The sequence below is a fragment of the Schistocerca piceifrons genome, chromosome 1 (assembly GCF_021461385.2).
Source record: "Schistocerca piceifrons isolate TAMUIC-IGC-003096 chromosome 1, iqSchPice1.1, whole genome shotgun sequence".
Classification (NCBI taxonomy): Eukaryota; Metazoa; Arthropoda; class Insecta; order Orthoptera; family Acrididae; genus Schistocerca; species Schistocerca piceifrons.
This window is the reverse complement of record NC_060138.1, coordinates 1,179,946,001-1,179,953,507: the sequence shown is the minus strand read 5'-3', so window position 1 is coordinate 1,179,953,507 and position 7,507 is coordinate 1,179,946,001. Positions and strand designations below refer to the sequence as shown.

Below are 7,507 nucleotides of genomic sequence, written 5' to 3'. Positions count from 1 at the left end.
ACAACCTCGAGAATTAGCTTAACAGCTCGTACATGCAAGTTGCTGACATTAATAATGTACAGAAGAACGGGAAAAGAAGTTGAGGATGAGCTAGATGACGATCACTTTGGCTTTAGAAAATGTAAATGCTTGAGAGAGGCAATTCTGACGCTGTGGTTAAAAGTGGAAGCAAGACTAAAGAAAAATCAAGAAACCTTAATAGGGTTTGTCGACCCGGAAAAAGCGTCCGACAATGTAAAATGATTCGATATTTTCGAAATTCTGCGAAAAATAGAGATAAGGTACAGGGACAGTCCGGTAATATACAAAGTACAAGATCCGAGAGAGAGAGTAATAAGAGTGTACGACGAAGAACGAAGTGCTCGGCATAAAAAGGGTGTAAGACAGAGATGTGATCATTCTCCCCTACTGTTCAGTCTGTATATCGAAGAAGCAGTGATGGAAATAAAACAAAGGTTTAGGAGTGGAATCTAAATTCAAGGTGGAAGGATATCAGTGATACGATTCAGAAATCTTTCAAATGGCTCTGAGCACTATGGGACTTAACTTCTGAGGTCATCAGTCCCCTAGAACTTAGAACTACTTAAACCTAACTAACCTAAGGACATCACACACGTCCATGCCCGAGGCAGGATTTGAACCTGCGACCGTAGCAGCAGCGCGGCTCCGGACTGCAGCGCCTAGAACCGCACAGCCACCGCGGCCGGTAATTTAATCGTAATTTGCAAATGGTAGTAGGTCTGAAGATTGTCACTGATCGATTCAAGTTTTACACAGTCGATACATCATTAGATGTATCAGAAGATTTGAGTGTTGATGCAGCTGTACAAACCCTTAACTACACCGAAAAGCCAAAGAAACAGGTACACCTGCCTCATATCGTGTAGGGCCCCCGCGAGTGCGTAGAAGTACCGCAGCACGATGTGGCATGGACTTGACTAATGTCTGAAGTAGTGCTGGAGGGAACTGAAACCATAAATCCTACAGAGTTGTCCATAAATCCGTGAAAATACGAAGGGGTGGAGATCTCATCCGCAGAGCACGTTGCAAGGCATCGTAGATATGCTCAATAATGTTAATGTCTGGAGAGTTTGGCGGTTAGCGGAAGTGTTTAACTCAAAAGAGTGCTAGTGGAGCCACTATGTAGCATTTCTGGACGTGTGGGGTATTGCACTGTCCTGCTGGAATTGTCCAGGTCCGTCGGAATGCACAATGGACATGAATAGGTGCAGGTGATCAGACGGGATGCTTACGCACGTCTCGCCTGTCAGAGTCTTATCCAGACGTATCAGGGGTCCCTTTAGACTCCAACTGTACACACTCCACACCGTTACAGAGCCTCCAGCAGCTTGAATAGTTCCCTGCTGACATCAGGGTCCATGGATTCATGAAGTGGTCTCCATACCCGAACATGTCCATCCGCTCGATACAATTTGAAACGAGACTCGTCGGATCGGGCAACCTGTTTCCAGTCATCAACAGCCCAGGGGAGGCGTAAGGCTTTGTGTCGTGCAGTCATCAAGAGTACACGAGTGGGTCTTCGGGCTTTGAAAGTCCATATCGATGATGTTTCGTTGAATGGTTCGCTCGCTATTTGCGTAAGAGTTGCACTTTTGTCACGATGAACGATTCTTTTCAGCCGTCGTTGATCACATTCTTGCAAGATGTTTTTCCGGCTGCAGCGAGGTCTGAGCTTTGTTATTTTACCGATTTCCTGATGTTCACGATACGTTCGTAAAATGGTCGTAGCGGAAACTGCCCACATCATAGCTACCTCGGAGATGCTGTGTCCCATCGCTCGTGCGCCGACTATATCACAACGTTCAAACTCGCTCACATCTTGATAATCTGCCATTGTAGCAGCAATAACAACTGCGCCGCACACTTGTCTTATATAGGCGTTGCCGACAGCAGCGTCGTATTCTGCCTGTTTACCTCTGTGCTTGTCCGCCCCCAGTAGCTGAGTGGTCAGCGCAACTAAACGTCAATCCTCAGGGGCCGGGTTCGAGTCCCGGTTGGGTCGGAGTTTTTCTCCGCTCACGGACTGGGTGTTGTGTTGTCCTAATCATCATAATTTCATCCCCATCGGCGCATGAGCCGCCGAAATGCCGTCAAATCGAAAGACTGGCACCCGGCGACCGGTATACCCGACGGGAGGCCCTAGTCACACACGACCTCTGTTTTTGAATACGCATGCCTATACCAGTTTCCTTGGCGCTTCAGTGTATAAGATATGCTGCGATATACGACACGGTGGACACGTTTGGGTTCATTCGTAACTTCATAAGCGTAGATGATTCTACTCTATGAAAATGTTTCGAAAACATTGCATCCATGTATAGGAGCTAAAAAGCAGGATTTGTAAAAAGAAATTTTGTAGTTAATAACGATTCATCCATTGATATTTGGGTCTTAGCCACGTCCTGCTCTGCACCTTCTCAATGCTATTCATAAGTGTAGTTTTAATAACATAGACTATTTTCAGATTTAAAGGCAGCCTTGCGGATGTTCTGACTTTTGCCTGTTACTGTTGCTCAGGCAGAGTGGTCACTGAGCTTTCTTTCGGGCGTTAAGAACAAATTCTATAAGAACTACGGTGGGGCGAGAGCGACTTATTGTATTAGCTCTGATCACAGTAGTGTCAGGTTTAGCCTGTTCATTAGATTATACAGGGATCATAAGAGTTCTCATCTAAGAAACTAGAAGAAAATAAAATGTGGAAGGTATCGATATGAAATTGCAGTACCTGTGTTTATTTTGATTATGATGCAAAGTTCCTTCGGTCACGCATGCATTTATGAAACAACAGGCACCGGGGCGGCTACAGCCGTTATGAAATACATGAAATGTCGTCGCAGTTGCGAATATGGACAACAACCAGCTGTATAATGGAATGAGGACTATAAAAATTTGTGCCGGGTCTGGACGCGAACCCGGAATTCACGCTAGTCGAGAGCGGTCACCCTACCATTTTTTTTTGTCATCCTTGCGCGGAGGCCATGCTAATCTTCTCTGTATCGTTCCAATTTTAATATATATACCGCCAAAGCGAGTACGCCATTGGGCTATCCGAACGCCTGTCGCTACCAGACCCAAACTTCCATATGTCGTCAGATGGTTCAAATGGTTTTGAGCACTATGGGACTTAACATCTGAGGTCATCAGACTTAGAACTACTTAAATCTAACTAAACTAAGGACATCAAACACATCCATGCCCGAGGCAGGATTCGAACCTGCGACCGTAGCAGTTGCGCGATTCCGAACTGAAGCGCCTTGAACCGCTCAGCCACCGTGGCCGCCATATGTCGTCAAACATGTGTCGATAACCTGTTCTCGCTCATCCATTATGTATATTTCCCTACAGGTGAGACATTTTACTTCCACCCATGCCCGAAAGAACTTTGGGTCGTAATTCGGAGTAACAAGGCACTTCAATTTCGTATGTAGCTGCCAACACCGTGCAAGCGACTTTCAAGTCAATTGTCTCCCAGTACGGGAATTTACACAGTGGATGTAGAAGTACACGTTATAGACACATGGTTGTTGACGTGCAGAAGTTTTCGTCTGGCAGTGACTCGTTTTCGGATAGCCAAATGGTAAGGTCATCGCTCGCGTTAAGTGGGAAATCTGGGTTCGTATCCTGGTTCGGTACAAATTTTTGTTGTCGACATGCCATTGTGCAGCTGATGGTTGTCCATATTCGGAACTGCGAATACGTTTCATGGAAAGTATAAAATTTATGTGAAACATTAATAATTTTCTTATAAATAAGTTGTTTGACTTGCTTTACATTAAAACTGACTTAAATATATCAGAGGAGGGGCCTAATAACAATTACTAGGGGCCCGAAAACCCAACAATCTTTTCGGTTACAACACCTACGGGTATGCTGACAATGCTAAAGTACATTATCATGATAAAAGTAAACATGAAATAGCTGAGAGATGAGTACGCAGTAGTCTGAGCTGTTTACCAGTCGGCAGCGAATCCTGTGGCTAGAGTGCAATGGCAAACAGAGAGAGTGTTGCGCGCGTTTCCGCTGTTGCAATGCGAACATTCTCAGTTGCAACAGCGCGCTTGTGGACCACCCTAGATGCCCTGTGAGCCGTGTTGGGACGAGGCAAATGCCGTGTTAAGCACGCAGGTACATTGCTCCCTGTCTGTCTGTCTCTCGGTCTCTTCGCTTCTGTTATCTCCGTCCCCATTTCCTCATTACCTGTTTTTACTGGCCGTGCCTCTCTCTGCTTTGTAGTGTGTATGTGTGTGGGTGAGTGTACTGGAAAAGACAGGGGCGGGCAGAAGTGAATCCTGCTTCTCTGTGTTACTTTGTGTGTGTGCGCGGGAGTGAATGGGGTGATGAAGGAGGGAGGGGGCGGAACAGGCTGATTGACGGAAAGGATTATAAACGAACCAATAGAGGGTGCATAGCTACAGCGCATTCTAAAACTATAGGCCCTGACGCTCATGCAACAGATTTCGGCTTTAACAAAGGGGAAGGGCAGTTGTGTAGGCACCACATTCATTAGTAATGTAGACACATATACAGTGAACATCATTAATTTATGCAGCAATAAAATACATATTTAATTCACCGCTGAAAATGTAGATTTTTAGTGATAGTAAAAAGCTTTTGTGTAGTTTATGAGGCTGCTGTTATTGCCTGATCAAACCTAACTTGAACATATACAGGCCTGTACATACATTGGACAAGTCTTATAATCCAACAACAGTCAGCTTCCCGAAATTGATGCCGACGCTACGAATAAATATGAAATATCTCTTGCTTGCTGGAATATTTGAGATAGGGAACAAATTTTCGGATAAGAATATTTAGCCTTTTATCATCATAAGCAACTTACATCGTACAGTAGCAAACATCTGTTGAAATTCGCCTCCCTTCCTGCCATATTTTTTTTATTTTTTATTTATTTATTTATTTATTTTTTTTTTTTTGCATATCCAGCTTCGTAAGGTTTCCACGAATTTTATTCAAGAATTTGCTGAATATTTTGTGATTTACTTCCGTGGTTAATAAATAAAGTTTCGGATGGCAGACTCTCACGGCCGGTACCAGCCTCGATAGAATTCTTCTCGGTGTCCTCTGAGCGTGGCCCAGCGTTTCTAGGCGGTTCTGTCTGGAATCGCGCGACTGCTACGGTCGCATGTTCGAATCTTGCCTCGGGCATGGATGTGTGTTCTGTCCTTAGGTTAGTTAGGTTTAAGTAGTTCTAAGTTCTAGGGGACTGATGACCTCCGATGTTAAGTCCCATAGTGCTCAGAGCCATTTTTTTTTCGGTGTGTAAGCCGGCCGCGGTGGTCTAGCGGTTCTAGGGGCTCAGTCCGGAACCGCGTGACTGCTACGGTCGCAGGTTCGAATCCTGCCTGGGGCATGGATGTGTGTGATGTCCTTAGGTTAGTTAGGGTTAACTAGTTCTAAGTTCTAGGGGACTGATGACCACAGATGTTAAGTCCCATAGTGCTCAGAGCCATTTGAACCATTTTTCGGTGTGTAAGCTCGCCATATGCGAGAAAACTGCCGGCTTTTCCACTGTTATTGCTGACAGCCTTTATCAGGCTGAATAACACTGATGAAGGTGCCTTCACTAGATTGGAAACTTTGGTTGATGCTATACGAGGGCTGTTCAATAAAGAATGATTATAAATTTTTTTATGCTCAGAATTTCTCGCGCTAACGTTCAATCTTACGATATTCTGTTAGTTTAACATGAAGAAATGCCTTCGTGGGAGGCATTATCAACCATCATAAGCAGTGGTGAAGGCCGCGCAGGCGATTTTGAAGGACCTCTCAAAAAATGGTTTCCAGCATGTATCTGAAGACTGGCAGAAACGCTGGGACAAGTGCATCGCATTCATGGGGACTACTTTGACAAGGGTCATCAAAATTATGAGGATAAGTGAAGCTACGTTGTCAAAAATACTTATGATCTGTCTTTGTTAAAAAAAAAAACCTCGTACTGATGATGCGGTCACACACCCCAAAATGTTCTACTGATGTGATATATATCGTTGAGGTTTTGGCGATGTATCTCAGCCTGGCATGTACCTTTGTGCCAAGTGGTTGATGACGTTCGGGTCACAGCTTATTAAAAATGCTGATCGATCGAATAAATACGATCATCTTAAAAAATAAAAAATGCGAGAAAACTTTTACCATTACACCTGAGCCAACATGAACGCAAAATTGTTGAGTCATAACATTGGTGTATAACTTCAATAATCTCGTGTGTCCTACGTTTACGTAATTTTTCAACGTCTGCAACGGACTACTCCAGAAACGTAATAAAAATGTTACTGGGATGTAGCAAGAGCTTCCGCATAATATTTGTAGCATGTTCCAGGTACCTTACCAAGTACCAATGTTGTATTCCTATATACACATGGGAAAAATAGACTTCCCAATGCATCTAATTTAGCCTGTAAATGTTCTTTAAAAAGTGACAAAAATTGTAATAGAAGATGGAGATGAATTGTCTAAGCCCAACAACACAACCGTTCAGACAAGGATATGGCCTCTCTCCAACTCTTTCCAGTATATTGATGGATGACCTATTCAGGATTTCGAAGCAGAGTAACACCTTAGTCATAAAGACCAAAAGAAGGAAGCTGTTTAATACTTAGCTACAGGCAGATGATCAAAATAATAATAGTTGAAAGAATTGAAGATAATCTTCAAGGAGTTGTTTATAACATTTCTTTGTTGACTTCTAAATATTGCGTGAACATATCCACTAATAAACGAAAGGCTGTGGCCATCAAGAAGAAATCACCGATAATATCTGGAATATGTAAGCCAGGCCGGCCACTGTGGCCGAGCGGTTCTAGGCACTCCAGTCCGGAACCGCGCGACCGCTACGGTCGCAGGTTCGAATACTGCCTCGGGCATGGATGTGTGTGATGTCTTTAGGTTACATAGGGGACTGATGACCTCAGATGTTAAGTCCCATAGTGCTCAGAGCCATTTGAACCATTTTTATGTAAGCCACTTTGAGTATCTCGGCTGTGACATAGGAAGAAATTTCGATATTAAGATTCGTAACCAAATACTAAAATTTCACTTAATCTGTGGAGAAATTAGAAATACGCTACAAATTACCAAATCATTACCATAGAGGTATGATAAATAAAGTTGGCATGACGTCAGCAACTTGATGCCAATATCCGCCATGTTAGTTACTCCAAACATTAGCTTCTGCTGGAAGTGTTCTGACGAAAAGAAGCTCCCATGCGTCATTTATGGGGTGCACCAATCATTGTGGTTATGGGCTAAAGCGTTAAGTAATGATGTTTTAATTCCTACGTATACTCGTTCAGGAAATAGTTTGTTTTATATATGTAACTTTTGGTTGCGCTGTTTATTTTTACTGTAGCGCTTTTAATTCTGACTTTAGATATCCTATCACTCCAGCTCGACAAACCGTGCGAGAAGGACAGATTGGAAACCGATCAAACATAGCAAAATATGTCTTAGTATTTCTGGGAAGAGG

General features: G+C 43.5%; 1 non-coding gene across 1 annotated transcript; it reads right to left on the bottom strand.

Annotated features, from left to right (window-relative positions):
• Positions 1-2,949: 2,949 nt before the first annotated feature.
• Positions 2,950-3,056, bottom strand: LOC124721720. The gene has a single exon (XR_007006380.1). It is a non-coding gene; the product is annotated as a U6 spliceosomal RNA (small nuclear RNA).
• Between the last annotated feature and the right edge of the window lie 4,451 nt (positions 3,057-7,507).